This window comes from Corythoichthys intestinalis, chromosome 3, assembly GCF_030265065.1.
Source record: "Corythoichthys intestinalis isolate RoL2023-P3 chromosome 3, ASM3026506v1, whole genome shotgun sequence".
NCBI lineage: Eukaryota > Metazoa > Chordata > Actinopteri > Syngnathiformes > Syngnathidae > Corythoichthys > Corythoichthys intestinalis.
Window position 1 is genome coordinate 46402138 of NC_080397.1, and position 15835 is coordinate 46417972.

General features: G+C 39.0%; 1 protein-coding gene across 8 annotated transcripts in view; it reads left to right on the top strand.

The window, feature by feature from the left end:
• Positions 1–664: 664 nt before the first annotated feature.
• Positions 665–15835, top strand: part of sorbs3 (sorbin and SH3 domain containing 3) — a 61416-nt gene continuing 46245 nt past the window's right edge. For 7 of the 8 annotated variants that reach the window (XM_057831355.1, XM_057831360.1, XM_057831362.1 and 4 more), the window contains exon 1: positions 665–912. The gene's annotated coding sequence lies outside the window, so the exon portion shown is untranslated. Of the gene's footprint in view, positions 913–1398; positions 1464–15835 lie in introns of those variants that run through there. The other variant, XM_057831356.1, reaches the window with a different exon arrangement.

The window sequence follows — 15835 nt, forward strand, 5'->3', positions numbered from 1 at the left end:
TTTTGTTTTTGTTTTTTATTAAAGCAACTTTTTATTTGATTGAAGCAACTTTTTTTTGACTGAATAATAAAGACACAAATCTACCTCCATAGTCGTTAGTAGTCTGGCCATATTTAAGCAGCCTCAGAGATGGGTCTGGAGGTCAGTTTGGTTGAAGCTTTTTGTTATGTTGGCCTTTTATGTTGGGCCCAAGATATTTGGTTATATTGGTTTTCTTTTGTGATTGTATTAAATTGAATTTTCACCTACTGTAAGTTTAAACACCAGTGTCCTCGTGTATGTTTGGTCCACTACACAGACCCTACCCCCCTTTCCTTGGTCATCAGGCCCACTACATGGTGTCAACCAACATATTCATTGTGTAGGCGTTCAATGTATTTCTTGTTGTTGTTTGTGCTTCTTCTGTCTCTTTCTCCTTCTTTTCTTCTGTTCCCCCATAACCCCTTCCTGGGGGGCTTCAATTTTATTCTCTTCTGTGCTTCAGATATTGCAAATATGACACATTACATATAAAGCCGACGAGTAAGACTATGCAATTACATGACATCTCCCTCAGTTCAGAGAAAACGACCTCATCATGTGTTGCATTAAAGGCGGTACCACAGAGGCCTGAATGGCCTGAATTGGAAGCTCTATTACTTCCAGCTGTGGGTGGAAACTATTAGTGAGCGCCGTCTCCCTGATGAGCTCCGAAGTGTGTGCTCACGCTCGCACATGCAGCATAAGACCTACACACATACACACACACCCGCCCTCGCCTACTTTCAGAGCCACGCTGGAGGGTTCAACATAAGATAAAGACGCGCTGTTGGTTGCAGCCAGAGAACAAGGGAAAGAGAGAGAAAAGAATCCATTCACTTCCTTCCTTCACTCGACTGTTGTGAGGAGACCTTGCTCAGCTCGCTCTCATCTGTAAGTACTGCACAAATCTTGACCATAGAAGCAGAGTCAGGGAAAAAAATGATTGGGAGTCAGACAGCAAAGGATGAGCCCCATTATCACTGCAGTCTGTTTTTGTAAGACAGTATTTTATCACTTTTACTTGAAACATTGTCAAGAAAAAGTATCCGGTCATAAGGTAATGATTCATATACTGAACGATGTTTCACAACAGTTCCTGATAATGTAGTATGTGGCTGTCCTGATGATTATCAGCAGTGCTCTGTGTGAAAGCTTCAGAGACACATCATGTGGTAAAGCAGTTGTTCATTTATCTGGATAAAGTTCTTATCCCCCCCCCCCCCCCCCCCCCCATCAATCTTAAGCTCCCCTCGAGCCTTAAAAGGATCGCTATGATGTTCATGGACGTGCAAAATGTTGTTTATTGCTAAGACAAATACACTCTGGTGCTTACATGTTTGTTGTCATGCTTACATTCCTTCAGTGCTACCTCAGAGAACAAGATGTGACACATATACAGTAACTGTGGCCACTTCTAACAAGTGCTACCAGTTCCTGTGACAGTTGAGTACCTGTGGACTTTCTCATACTGTAATAAACTGGATCAAAAGTCAGTCACGTTGATTTTATAGACATGTTGTGGCAGTAGTGGGGTGTTATGAATTGCTGTGATTATATAAGGTGTATTTACTGGTGGGTGTGAGATTCACAATATTTTTTTTTTACTGTGACTGACAGTTAGTGTCAGTGGAAATGAAGCTTTTTGCTAAAGATTCCCACACATTGTGTGGATTAAACTCATCATTATGTGTTGTGTTTAGCCATTTAGCCTGTCTGATTGTAAATTAAGCTGTTCTCCTTCAGCATGTGATCACTTCTCAAAGGGATTTGCTTATTTGGGAAGGCATAAAAGGATGAGTGGAAAAGGAGAGTCACTTTCAGAATAAATGACAAGAGCAACAGTTTAGCGGTAGATGTTTTTCTTTTTTCTTTAAATTACATTTTTCTTTATATTAAATATAAAGCGTCAATCCATAATGAATAAACGGAACCCTCTGTCTAGTCACCAGTGTTGTTTTCGTCAACGATGACTAAAATAATTAGCCGACTAACAATTTTTCATGACGATGACGCGATGATAACAAGCTAAAAACGTGTCTTGGGAGACTAAAACAATGAAACGAATCCCAGTTTTCGTCTGACAAGACGAGAACGAGAAGAAAAATGAGTCCATCACATGTTCACAATGTGTGACATTTTATGTGTTGTTAGCCTGCATCATAGCAGTGTCTGTTTGTGTCACTCATTTGACTTGCTGCGCACCCCTTCCCCAACCCCAACTCACCAGTGTCCTCTCCAGTCTCCCCATTGCTTGTTTTGAAGCACACACAGTAAGGTTTGTTTTCTTATCTTGGCAAGAGAGAATATACAATGTTTCTTTAGCCTTTACAGGTCTGTGCTGAGTGATCATCCATACCTTTCAAGTTGTACAGTTTCGGCGTAATTTGTACAAGTGAGCACTGATTTTTATATGTTCGCCGTACGTTCAAAATCTGTATGGTTTTCGTGCATTACGTTTTTTTTTCTCCGTTCGGATTTTGTCACTGTTTCGGCAACGAGACAATGTGCGTTACTATGCGTTACTACGTTGGTTGAATGACGCGAGAAAAGTCAGAGACACGGATAAAGAGCGGGAGTGGGAAAGGAGGAGCTGTGATGCTGTTGCAAACGCGATGCTATGCTAGGTGGCTTCAATAATACCTGACTTTAGCCGACAGCCTACAAACTACGCCCACATGAGACTACGCAAGATATCACATGTATATGAAATAGATGCGAAATGATACACTTGCTGGCGTTGGTAAACAGCCGCCATCTTAAAGCAGTAGACTTCTCAGAAAGGCTCTGTTGTAATGAACATTCCTAGCGAACCTAAGTAACCTTTTATCTAAAATATTCCTAAATTGGCAAAATCTTGACTTGAATCTATCTTTAAATGATGAAACAGTTTTAAAACTTTAACATGTCGAAAGTAGACGGAAGCGCAAAAACGGGAGCAATTTTAACAACTTTAACGGTTGATTCACAACATTAAATGACTTCCAAACATAGCAAAGGTTACTATGTTTTTTGTTTGTTTTTTTTTTTAATTAAAAAAAAAAAACATGAAAGGTAACACCAGTTACTTTGCCAAGTAACTAATTACTCTTACATTCAGGTAATTGAGTTACTAACTCTATTACTTTTTGGGAGAAATAATTTGTAACTGTAATTAATTACTTTTTTAAAGTAAGATTACCGGTCATAAAGATGCAGTCTGCAGAATGAAAAGTGACGAAAGCAGAGATTTTATTCTGCCAATTTGTTGCCGAACACAATTTGCATGCAACTATTGCTGATCACTTCTCAGGTTTAGCAAAAGAAGTGTTCCCTGACTCAAAGATTGCATTGGTAAGTTAATTTTATCAATTGACCTTTCTAATGTATAATTGGACACACTAACAAACTACATTCAAGTCAAACTGAATTGCGAGGTGAAGTGCCATGAAGTGCAGCCATCAAAAGACATAGAAATTGCCAAAAGTGCTACATACAATTATAACAAAAGTCACTGTTAAATTTTAGTAATCATGATGTAGCTAAAGATATTGATTGTTCTTTGATTGCACCCGGTTATATGTGACAATATTACCAATAAATTCATATTATTTTAAAAATTGAGTTTTATTTTTGTTTCATATTGCACGCTTTATAAAACGTAAGATTAATCACCAATTTGTAAGGGCATACACCACTATTTGTAAGATTGCCAATAGCCTTGGGTTGACAGGTATGGATCATCACACACACTAAATGTAACCTGTAGCATTAGCATAGCATTTACGTTTGCGTTAGCATTAGGCTAATGCTAATAGCTAACACAGTTCATGGTGATCGGGTGGGTATAATTAATTGAAAATAATGTACTTTTATTTCTGCTGAGTGTGTATTATCACCAAGTCGGTGATAGATTTGTAGATGCTACAATCTGTACCCGTCTGTCAATGTTCATTTGAAAAAGTTGGAAACATTTATTTATTTATTTATTTATTTTGGAGTAAAACATTTGAATTTCACACCATTACATTGATTGGTGACTAAAATTAGACAAAATTAGTCCGACTTGTCGTCAACAAAAAATAGACAAACACATTTTGAAATGACTAAAATACGACTAACGCAAATACGTATTCGTCCAAAAAACTAAGACAAAAATTAGAAGGCGGTGCCAATAACCAAACTGCTATTCACAAAGTGTATTTGTTAAACAGACTGAACAGCTTTATCGTCAGTTTGTACAAGACAGAGATTATTTTATACAGTAAATGCGTGAAATATTAGAAGTAATCACTTAAAAGCCATAAACTTTTACAACAATAAATGTCAGAGAAAGAGTTAATCTATTTACTCCTCGACTAATTATGCTGAGTTGAAGCACAGTTTTTAATATGGTTTTAGTGTTTTAATGTTACATGCTGGTTGAAAGAAAACATTTGTTTCCCTAGTTAACTTTAAAAGAAAGAACACCAAAAGGGATGTCATAAAATATGATGTGTTGTGACATCTGAGGGCAAAGTGTCAATCGCCCTTTGCATGATTTGCTGCAGACCGACAGGGTGTTAGATGTGTTCACAGTGGGTGCAAAGTCTTTTCATGGCGGGATATATGTTATTACCCCCAATTCATCTACTTGAGCTAGTCTCTCAGGTCCATAGACTCAACTAAAACAAGCCTGTGAGTAGGGCATGCACAGTAAATGGATATCTGGCCTCTGTACCCGAGCAAGCCAGACTGCTGAATTATTAAAATTGTATAGGTATAATAGACAGAGAACGTTACAACAAAAAGAAACCTCCTGTGGTGTCTCGAGTTTATTGTTGCAACCGAGAAAGACTGTAATCAGATGGTAATAGCTAACTGGATTTATGTAATTTTCATACTATAAGCAGCTACTTTTTCCCTTCATTTTGAATCCTACGGCCAGTGCGGCTTATTTGTTGATTTATTTTGGGTTAATAGCTAACACTATTTGACAGTGGCATCATAAGACCGTCATAACTGTGACATGACACTATCATGGGCATTACTGAATGCTTATGACAGATGTCATTAAGTGTCATCCGGCAAAGTATGTCACTAACTCCATTTATGTCCAACTTGGATGTTTTACATCCATTCAAAAGTGACATAATTTGAATGACAAATGACACAAAATGACATATGTCATAAGCATTCATTAATACTCATCGCAGTGTCATGTAGTGCTGCAACGATTAATCGATTAACTCGAGTATTCGATTAGAAAAAAAATATTCGAATTAATTTTTGCTGCTTCGAGTATTCGTTTAATTAAAGTGGCATTGTAATGATTTGTTTTGAAAGTGTTTGTATTTAGTTTTATTGATTTGGGTGGATACACTGCCCTCTGGTCTGCCTCTTTTCACATGGCTGAATCCAGCTGCTCCCTGTTAAGACCAACATAAGTTTTTGTTTAAGCTTATGTTTTTTTTAAATGCATTTGTAATTTAGTTAAAAGGTATATTTAGGTGTTTTTTGTGGGAATATGTGTTTGAACTATTTGTTAAAAGCATTGTAAAAAAAAAAAAAAAAAACGTTGGGCTTTTTATAGCATTTAAACCAGCGGACTTCTGCTATGAAAGTTAGCCAATTGTTTTATTATACATATATCCTCGTTTATTTTTTATACCGTTTGAGGCTCAGGTCAGGTATTTTTAATTTTTTATGTTCCTTATCCGATTACTCGATTATTCGAACTAACTAGTTCATCGATTAATCGACTACTAAAATAATCGATAGCTGCAGGCCTAGTGCCATGTCATAATTATGATAGTCTTATGGCACCACTGTCAAATAAAGTGTTACCAGATACCATAACTAGAAATTAATGAAACAACTGGAACAGTAACTGACGAAATAATTAGCACTAAATATGAATTTTGATTGTTCTTTATATCTGTAGCGCTGCAATGCATGCTCGGAGGCATCTTGAACAACAACAGTGTTGACTGCGGGTGGCAGCAGAGGTTGACTGTCTCCCCCATGGGAGCAGTTATGGCCAAATGAAGCTTATTGAAGCAATAAAGCTTTGCAACCAATTGGTTCAAAGCTTCATAGTGGTTCATTGGGTCTCATGACAGTCGTATGATGTCGCTGTCAAAGTGTTACCATTTAATATCTTATGGTGTAAATATCCCATAATACAGTAAGGACAGCTGGTTTATCTATGAACAAATGTCGTTTTTGTGTCAAATTTGGTGGGTGGCGGCTTATAGTCAGGTGCGCGTTATAGTGCGAAAATTACGATACTTGGCTAGTGCATGAAGTTTGGAAGTGAATAACCAGTCCAATACAAACTTCTTGGCAATTCATTTTCAGGTATTCGACAGTTTGGAGATGTGTGGGTGAAACGGAAAACCAAGTTTTAATTGGGCAAATATTGTGTACAAGGGCAATGACGTCTTATCGGGCACATTCAAATGAGGAATTAAGAATCTGTAAATGTGCTCCATCTATAAATTGCCATCAGAAAGACAAACTATCAACCGGTCTCTTATTTATTTAACCATGTTTGTGTGCTCTCTTGGGAGACTCTGCTTCATCAAGAGTGGATGACGTGGTGTTAAGTAATGAGCTAGTAAAACAGAAAGAACTTTATCCTCCTTTGGTGCCGTTGGCCTTTACGCACACACAATGTGAGGGAGTTACAGGAGAGATAAAGATACTTAGTAGTGGTGTCACAGAGTCACTGGGCAGTAATGTGGAGGTGATGAACTATTTTCGTTCCCCTTTGGTTAACCTCAAGCTATAAAATAGCACCTTATCACAACAATAGGGCTTCTTCACAGGGTCAGGTGCCCCGAACTGACAAGCTAAGAGGAGGGTGCCTTTTGAGCAGGGCAGAAGGGGTTGCTATGGTGATGCTTGTCATCTGGGAAGTCTTCTGCAGAGGCATGCAGGGCGAGAGTTTGGGAGGGAGAAAGAAAGAAATACAGAGAGAGACAAATCTTGCATTCTGACAAGAGGTCATAGTGAGAGCAGGGAAGTTTTGCAGAGTCCACTTGGAAGGTGAGTACACTCTTTGTCCTGAAGATCAAGCCACAGAAACACATCATGCATTGTTTTAATGTTGAGAAACCTGTCCTGCTGCTCAGCTTGTAGAATTAAAACACCTACTCAGGAGTGTGTAAACACTGCAGTACACTTCTAAACAAGTGCTCTTGACTGCCTGTTAGATATTTAAAAAGCAACTCAAAGGAAGTACAGTGGGGCAAATAAGTATTTAGTAAACCACTAATTGTGGAAGTTCTCCCACTTGAAAATATTAGAGAAGCCTGTAATTGTCAACATGGGTAAACCGCAACCATGAGAGACAGAATGTGTGTGTGTGTGTGTGTGTGTGGGGGGGGGGGATCACATTGTTTGATTTTTAAAGAATTTTTTTGCAAATCATGGTGGAAAATAAGTATTTGGTCAATACCAAAAGTTCATATCAATACTTTGTTATGTACCCTTTGTTGGCAATAATGGAGGCCAAACGTTTTCTGTAACTTTTCACAAGCTTTTCACACACAGTTGCTGGTATTTTGGCCCATTCCTCCATGCAGATCTCCTCTAGTGCAGTGATGTTTTGGGGCTGTCATATGGCAACACGGACTGTCAACTCCCTCCACAGATTTTCTATGGGTTTGAGATCTGGAAACTGGCCAGCCACGTCTCATCTTCAATGCCCTTGCTAACAGAAGGAGATCTTCATTCAAAATCTCTCGATACATGGCCCCATTCATTCTTTCCTTTACACAGATCAGTCGTCCTGGTCCCTTTGCAGACAAATAGCCCTAAAGCATGATGTTTCCACCCCCATGCTTCACAGTGGATATGGTGTTCTTCGGATGCAATTCAGTATTCTTTGTCCTCCAAACACGAGAATCTGTGTTTCTACCAAAAAGTTCTATTTTGGTTTCATCTGACCATAACATTCTCCCAGTCCTTTTCTGGATCATCCAAATGCTCTCTAGCGAACCGGGGACTGGTCCGGACGTGTACTGGCTTCAGCAGGGGGACATGTCTGGCAGTGCAGGATTTGAGTCCCTGACGGCGCATTGTGTTACTGATAGTAGCCTTTGTTACTGTGGTCCCAGCTCTCTGTAGGTCATTCACTAGGTCCCCCCGTGTGGTTCTGGGGTTTTTCCTCATCGTTCTTGTTATCATTTTGACGCCACGGGGTGAGATCTTGCATGGAGCCCCAGATCGAGGGAGATTATCAGTGGTCTTGTAAGTCTTCCATTTTCTAATAATTGCTCCCAAGGTTGATTTCTTTACACCAAGCGTTTTACCTATTGTAGAGTAAGTCTTCCCAGCCTGGTGCAAGTCTACAATTTTGTTTCTGGTGTCCTTCGACAGCTCTTTGGTCTTGGCCATAGTGGAGCTTGGAGTGTGACTGACTGAGATTGTGGACAGTTATCTTTTATACCGATAATGAGTTAAAACAGGTGCCATTAATACAGCTAACGAGTGGAGCCTCGTTAGACCTCGTTAGAAGAAGTTAGACCGCTTTGACAGCCAGAAATCTTGCTTATTTGTAGGTGACCAAATACTTATTTTCCACTCTACTTTGGAAATAAATTCTTTAAAAATCAAACAATGTGATTTTCTGTTTTTTTTCCCCCACATTCTGTCTCTCATGGTTGAGGTTTACCCATGTTGACAATTACAGGCCTCTCTAATCTTTTCAAGTGGGAGAACTCGCACAATTGGTGGTTGACTAAATACTTATTTGCCCCACTGTATGTTTTCCCAGATTGCAGGATTTAAAGCATCACTCCTGAGGCTCCTCTCACTGTCAGATTCATTTCCACAGCCGCCCCTGATTGCCTTTGTATTGCTACTAAGGGTCCTCTTGTCAGCCCGCATATGTGCAACGCGCCATCAGCTTTAGATATGCGAAATGACAGCCATGAGGATTTGTAACATTTTCTTCAAGTTGTTGAGGATGTGAGCCTTCCTCAAACTGTTCCCAGTGAGTCTATGCTGGTCTATTCTGAAAGGGAGGAATGAGACAAGTTCCAGAGCACTGTCAAATGGCACTTAAGCGAGGCACTGAACTCTGCTCAGAGTAGATGGATTCATTTAGTTATTTTCTGGTGCACCCGTGTCTAAGGGTGTGACAAAATATCGAAATGGTGATATATCGTGATACTTTCTGTCCCAAAAGATCATCGATATGCTCCTGCCAAGAATCGAGATATCGTTTTAAAAAAACATGTCAGTGTCAAAAAATAAAAAATAAAAAGGAACCAACAAGTTGCTACTAAAATCTTCCACCACAATAGTGTCTCCATTAACTCTTAAGCCTGAGTAATGCTCCCGCGTTGCGGTGACGGCGCAGCGACTACGGCGTCATTTGACATTCGATGGTTCTCCGTCCAGGTGACTCGTTGCTCTGTAATTCACCGCCAAGCCAATAGAGTGGTAGGCGTAATGTTTGTACAATTTTGGGACATGCTTGTTTACTTCCTCTTGTCTAGTTTAACGGGTTAAAAAAAAAAAAATAAACAATGCAAGATGGAACGCTTGGATGTCGATCTTCAACTCATACATAAATCATACAAATGTTGAGGCGTAGGCGACTTTTTGATGCCGCATAGAGAGTTCTAGCCTCGGTTGGAAACCAGCTAGTTGTAGCGGCTAGCTTCAAACTGGCGTCAAGCACTGCGTCCAGCGTTTTGTCCGACGTCTGCAAAGCCCTCCAACCCGATTTGTTTGCCGTGCCCAACAACCAGCCAGTGGGAAGTCATAGCAGATTTCTGGCGTCTATGGAACTTCCCAAACTGCGTTGGAAGCCTTGATGTTAACGTTATCATAAAAGCACCGAGGCACTCTCTATCAGTGATGATGTATCGTGTGTGAACTGTCTATTGTTGAAAATTAAACATCAAAACAACTGTTTTGACACCAAACAAGTGCTTTATTCTTCATATACTTGAAGTGTGACACGTACTGTAACTAGGTCACAGCAAACATATGTACACAATAAATGATGAAGTGCACCAACCAAAAATACAACATAAAGTGATGGCAGTTTTTGGCCGACTGGGTCAGCGCTTCGTGCGGCAATTTGATTCCGAACATAGACATACTGTACTTGTCTCGGTGGTTCGTCCTTCCTTTTAAAAAAAAAATTTTTTTTTAATTTTTGTTTTTTTAAATTCAATCGCTGGCTGACCTCCAGCCCCGTATTTTCAGCAATCTCCTCCCACGAATTGATTGCCATTTGGCAATCTTCATAATGTCTTTACGAGACATTGCAGAAGTTGTCGTACTTGCTCTTCGTTGATACTCGCGTTGGCTTGGTCCATTTTTGCGTGTAGAAAAATAATGTTTGAGAATGGCGGTGATTTCGCGCTGAACCGGAAACAACAGTCTGAGCGGGCCAATCATAGTCCATTTCCACCACGTCACACGCGTTGACGCGACGTGAAGTCAGAAAAAAACAAGGAGCCAGAGAAGCTACGGCGCAGGGTCGTAAATCGGGTCTTCCTTGACGGCACAGGTCTGACGCGGAAGCATAACTCGTTCTTTAGGCTGTATTGACGGTGCACGATGCCCAATCCATTTAGACTGGGAACGTTCGTTCATTCGAAACCAGAGCATTCAGTCATTCTGTCCGATTTTCAGGGCATTTACAGGTCACTTACGGTTCATTTTAGGCCATTTACAGGTCATTTCCACTTGAGTTTGAGTCACTGCCTATTCATTTGGGTGATTTCCAGGTCACTTCCTGTTCTGTAACTCAAAATAAACAGGAAGTAAGCCATAAAATACCCCAAAATCAACAGGAAGTAACTGAACATCAACAGGTAAATGACCTTAAATGGCCCAAAATTACCTCATTGCCTGGCATTGGCTGCCACTGACAGCCACAGACGTTCAATCCGTTTGAAGTATGAGGGATGCCACCCTCCCAGTTGAAATGGATTGGACGTCTACTAGTGATAAACTCTATCTAATTCACAGCAGAAGCTTGTTTTTCTGTTTATTAGTTGTTTGTAGAATATCCTAGAATTATTTCCTGACCAATGTATTGATAATCGTTGTATCGCCATATCGTCAGATCATAATTATTGTGAGCTTTGTATCGCAAATCGTATCATATCGTGAGGTACCAAGAGGTTCCCACTCCTACCCGTGTCCGAGTCAAGTGATTTTGAGAACCTGCCGATACCGAGCCCATAACCGATACTGGATTTTTTTTGTTTGTTTGTTTGTTTGTAGTTGAACAAAATTTTCCAAACATGATAATGTACTGTATTTTTCACAGTACTGTACTTCATCTTCTGCTGTTTCCGGGAGCGTTGCAGAGTTTAAAAAGCAGTTTGGTTTTGGTCAATGATGACAACAGCGAAAGTATTTCGGTTTGCTAGAGAGCATTTGGATGATCCAGAAGAGGACTGGGAGAATTTGTTATGGTCAGATGAAACCAAAATAGAACTTTTTGGTAGAAACACAGGTTCTCGTGTTTGAAGGAGAAAGAATACTGAATAACACCATACCCACTGTGAGGCATGAGGGTGGAAACATCATGCTGATCTGGAGACTGATCTGTGTAAAGGAAAGAATGAATGGGGCCATGTATCGAGAGATTTTGAGTAAAAATCTCCCTCTATCAGCAAGGGCATTGAAGATGAGACGTGGCTGGGGCTTTCAGCATGACAATGATCCCAAACACACAGCCAGGGCAACAAAGGAGTGGCTTCATAAGAAGCATTTCAAGGTCCTGGAGTGGCCTAGCCAGTCTCCATATCTCAACCCCAAAGAAAATCTGTGGAAGGAGTTGAAAGTCAGTGTTGCCCAACGACAGCTCCAAAACATCACTGCTCTAGAGGAGATCTGCATGGAGGAATGGGCCAAAATTGGCTGTACGAGTATGAAGCAGAAAATCAAATATATTTTAGAAATTAAAATGCCAATCCTTTGCACCTGATTCCTATCATATGAAAAATGGCGTGATCGGTCCGATTTCCGATCAGGACATCCTTAGTTTAATATTGTGGACAGCTGTTGTGAATTTCAACACAATTAGATATACAGAAAATTGATGGATGGAGACAATAAACTGAGATCATATTGAAGCTTTTTGTTATTAGTGTGTCTGCCTCCAAAAATAATGCAAACTCCAAATGCAAATGTGGTTATTCTTTGCCTCGCGATCGACCGGTGTACAGTCTGTAGTACATCAGCTGAGATACTAGCGCTACTTTGCTTAGAGAAAGCTTCAGAAAATAAATGAATTTTCTGACTTCAATCACGTGGTAACTATGCTTTCTTTCCTAACTAGTTAATGTGTTCATTTGGGATATTTTCATGTCAGTTTGAATGTAACTTTAGTACCTTTGATTTAGTGCCTCACAGCTCCTTTCAGTTGACAAGAAAAACAGTAGAGCACTGCTGCTCCTCACATTGGAGAAGAACCATACAAGGAGTTGAAATACTCCTCTCTTGATAAATCAGCCTATCCGCCAATAACTACATATCATAAACTTGGTCTGGAGATCCTTGTATGGCCTCAGTTGGTGCTGGTAAGAGCAGCACAGTTTATGATCAATCCTGCAGCACCTCGAACGCCGCTCGAATAACTGCAGCCTGACGCACCTCACATTTGGAAGTAGAGGTCACCAAATTGGCTCATTATGATCATCTCATCAGTTTAAAATGTCTTCTTTGGTTTTACTCCCATGTTAGGTCAGCTGCATCGGCAACATTTTCTTGGGTTTGTTTGCAACACTCTGATTTGGTGAAAAGAGAGAAAAATGTGATTATTTAAATTGCCCATTTATATTTTCATACCATCTAAACCTTTTTTGGGGTGAGTATGTTGTGGCATATATTTTACAAGATTGTATCTTTTTAAATTTGGGTAATGGAAAATTCTGCTCTAAATCCAAGTGATTAAACATAACAGGTGCAATACGATGACTGAATTATAGAACTATTTTGGATTACGTAGTACAACAGTTTGTCTTCAATCTGTGCATTGTACAAGGAACTCTCAAGGCAATTAAAGCGATTTTGGATTGAAATTTGTTGCCCAGTGTCAGAAACACTGGTGTCAGCTGCAGGTCATGGGTCTTGCATAATTGCCCAAAACAACTATAAATACCCACTAATGGCTGATAACAAAAAGTGTGACTACGGTATTTTATTCTGAAAAACCTCAATACCAGTTGCATTGAACACCAATGAAAGATGATGAATTTTCACTCATAAAAAACAAAAAACAAACAACCCCCCCCCCCAATACATTTACGGTAAAACACTGTCGCCAGAATTTTACTGTTAAAAAAGGAGAAAAAATACCATAATTTTTTGGACTATAAGCCGCTGCTTTTTTCCCCTCATTTTGAATCCTGCGGCTTATAGTCCATTGCGGCTTATTTGTTGATTTACTGGGTTAATAGGTAACACTATATTTGACAGCGGCGTTATAAGACTGCCATAACACCGTCATAATTATGACATGACACTATCATGGGCATTAATGAATGCTTATGACAGATGTCATTAAATGTCGTCCGGCAAATTATGTCACTAACTCCATTTATGTCCAGCTTGGATCTTTTACATCCATTCAAAAGTGAGATAATTTGCCAGATGACACAAAATGACATCTGTCATAAATATCAATTAATGCTCATGGCGGTGTCATGTCATAATTATGATGGTCTTATGACAGTGTGATGGCACCACTGTCAAATAAAGTGTTACCAAATACCATAACTAGCAGTAAAAGAAACAAGTGGAACAGTAACTGAAGAAATAATTAGCACAGAACATGACTTTTGATTGATATTTACATCTGTAGTGCTGCAATGCATGCTAGGAGGCATGTTGGATGACAACAGTGTTTACAGCAGGTTACAACAGAGGTTGACTGTCTACTCAAAGGGAGCAGCGATGGCCAAATGAAGCTTATTGAAGCAATGAACCTTTGCAGCCAATTGGTTCAAAGCTTCATGGTGGTTCATTTTGTCTCATGAAAGTCGTATAATGCCGGTTTGGTCTTATGACATCTTATGATGCTGCTGTCAAAAAAGTGTTACCAGTTAATATCTTTGGTGTAATTATCCCATAATACAGTGAGGACAGCTTGAGGCTAATAGTCCAGTGTGGCTTATCTATGGACAGATGCCGTTTTCGTGTCAAATATGGTGAGTGGCGCCTTATAGTTAGATGCGCCTTATAGTCCGAAAATTACCGTGTGTGTATATATATATATATATATATATATATATATATATGGCGGAAAACACTCAGGTGACTTCAAGTTCTGCTCTGGGAGCCCCAATTTGTCCGATATGCATGTGTGAGACATCATTGGAAAGCTTAAAATCTCCATTTTCTGGGGGGAAAAATTTGAACAGGAGGGCATTTTTTAATTTTTATTTATTTATTTATTTTTTTAACGTTTTTTAAACAGCAAAACCCTATCTGGAGGCGAGAGCACGCGAGAGTACGCGAGAGCAGAATTACAGACGCCATGACTTTAATGAGATAGTATCGCGTACTTACCTTGTTTCGATCCAATAATTCCATGTAGCGTGTATCCCTGAGTGTCAAGGCACAGTTGTGAATGCCCACAGCTGGATTTTTGGGGGATTTTATGGGTGAAACATGCCAATATAACAAGGGTCGCGATGCAGAAATCGCAGACATCAAGTAGTGGTCGAGATTTTCTTTTTCATATATTTACCCCTTTAAACGTTTTTTTTTTTTTTTTTTTTTTCAATTTTTCTTTGTTTTGATCGATTATTTACCATGTAACATTTCGGAGAAAATGTGACAGTAACAAAAAAAAAAATACAATTAAGCGATAGTAATGAGGTAGATATCCGTGCCTTTTTTACAGAAGCCATTTTTTTCACTGTGACGTCATTTGTTTAAAAGTTTAAAATATGCGAGTGAATAATTTTTTAAAGTTGTTTTTCTTTTTTTAAAACGAAATATTAGACATCAATTAATGATTCTAAGCTAAAAATGACAGACATTTTGAATAATAAATATAATCGATTACCTTAGTTGTATGGCTGGGTTAAAACAAAAGCGGTTGCGCGACGTCTGTAAACGGAGGTTTTCAGGGTAAAACGGACAAATTAAAGATAGTTCGGGGGCTTCATGTGCCATGAATCTGCTATGGCAGCATAAAGACATAATGTTCTATAAAACACAACAGTTGTTTTGGCTTAAAATACAGCAGTTTCTTTTAAAGAGGAGTGCAAGAACAGAAACAGCTTTTTCAGTCTTGTCTGTGTTTTCCGCCATATTATATATACTCACTGAATGTATTTACGTAAAAATGTTATAACAGTTCTGCAACTGTACATAGTATATGAAAATAAGAACTATACTTCTTACATGGTAGTTTGTTGTTAATTTGACAATGAACCGTTTTGCCTTTTTCTTTTTTTTTAAAAGGGTTTAATATTGGCACTCACACCTGCCACTAATTTACCGGAAATTTAACGTTTTTTTTTTTTTTTTTTTCTGTGCTATTAAACGGAATACAATTTGATTTTAACAAATATTCAGGTTTAATTTATTTATTCAGTGGTTGCCAAGATGGTGAGTGACAAACCAGATCTGCTTTAAGAAGTACCAGTTTTTCGATTGACCACACAATAACTATGACATACTGCTACTTGTAATGAATTTATCAGCTGCCATTGATGTTTATTGCTCTCATTGGGACGGAAACATCAAATTAACCATGACAACATCAAAGCCAGCCATACCAAATAGATTTGATGTCTATTTCTGTCAATGGCTGTGAATGAGCTAACACAGTTCATAGGTAAATTTTCACTATGAACAATTTTGCCCT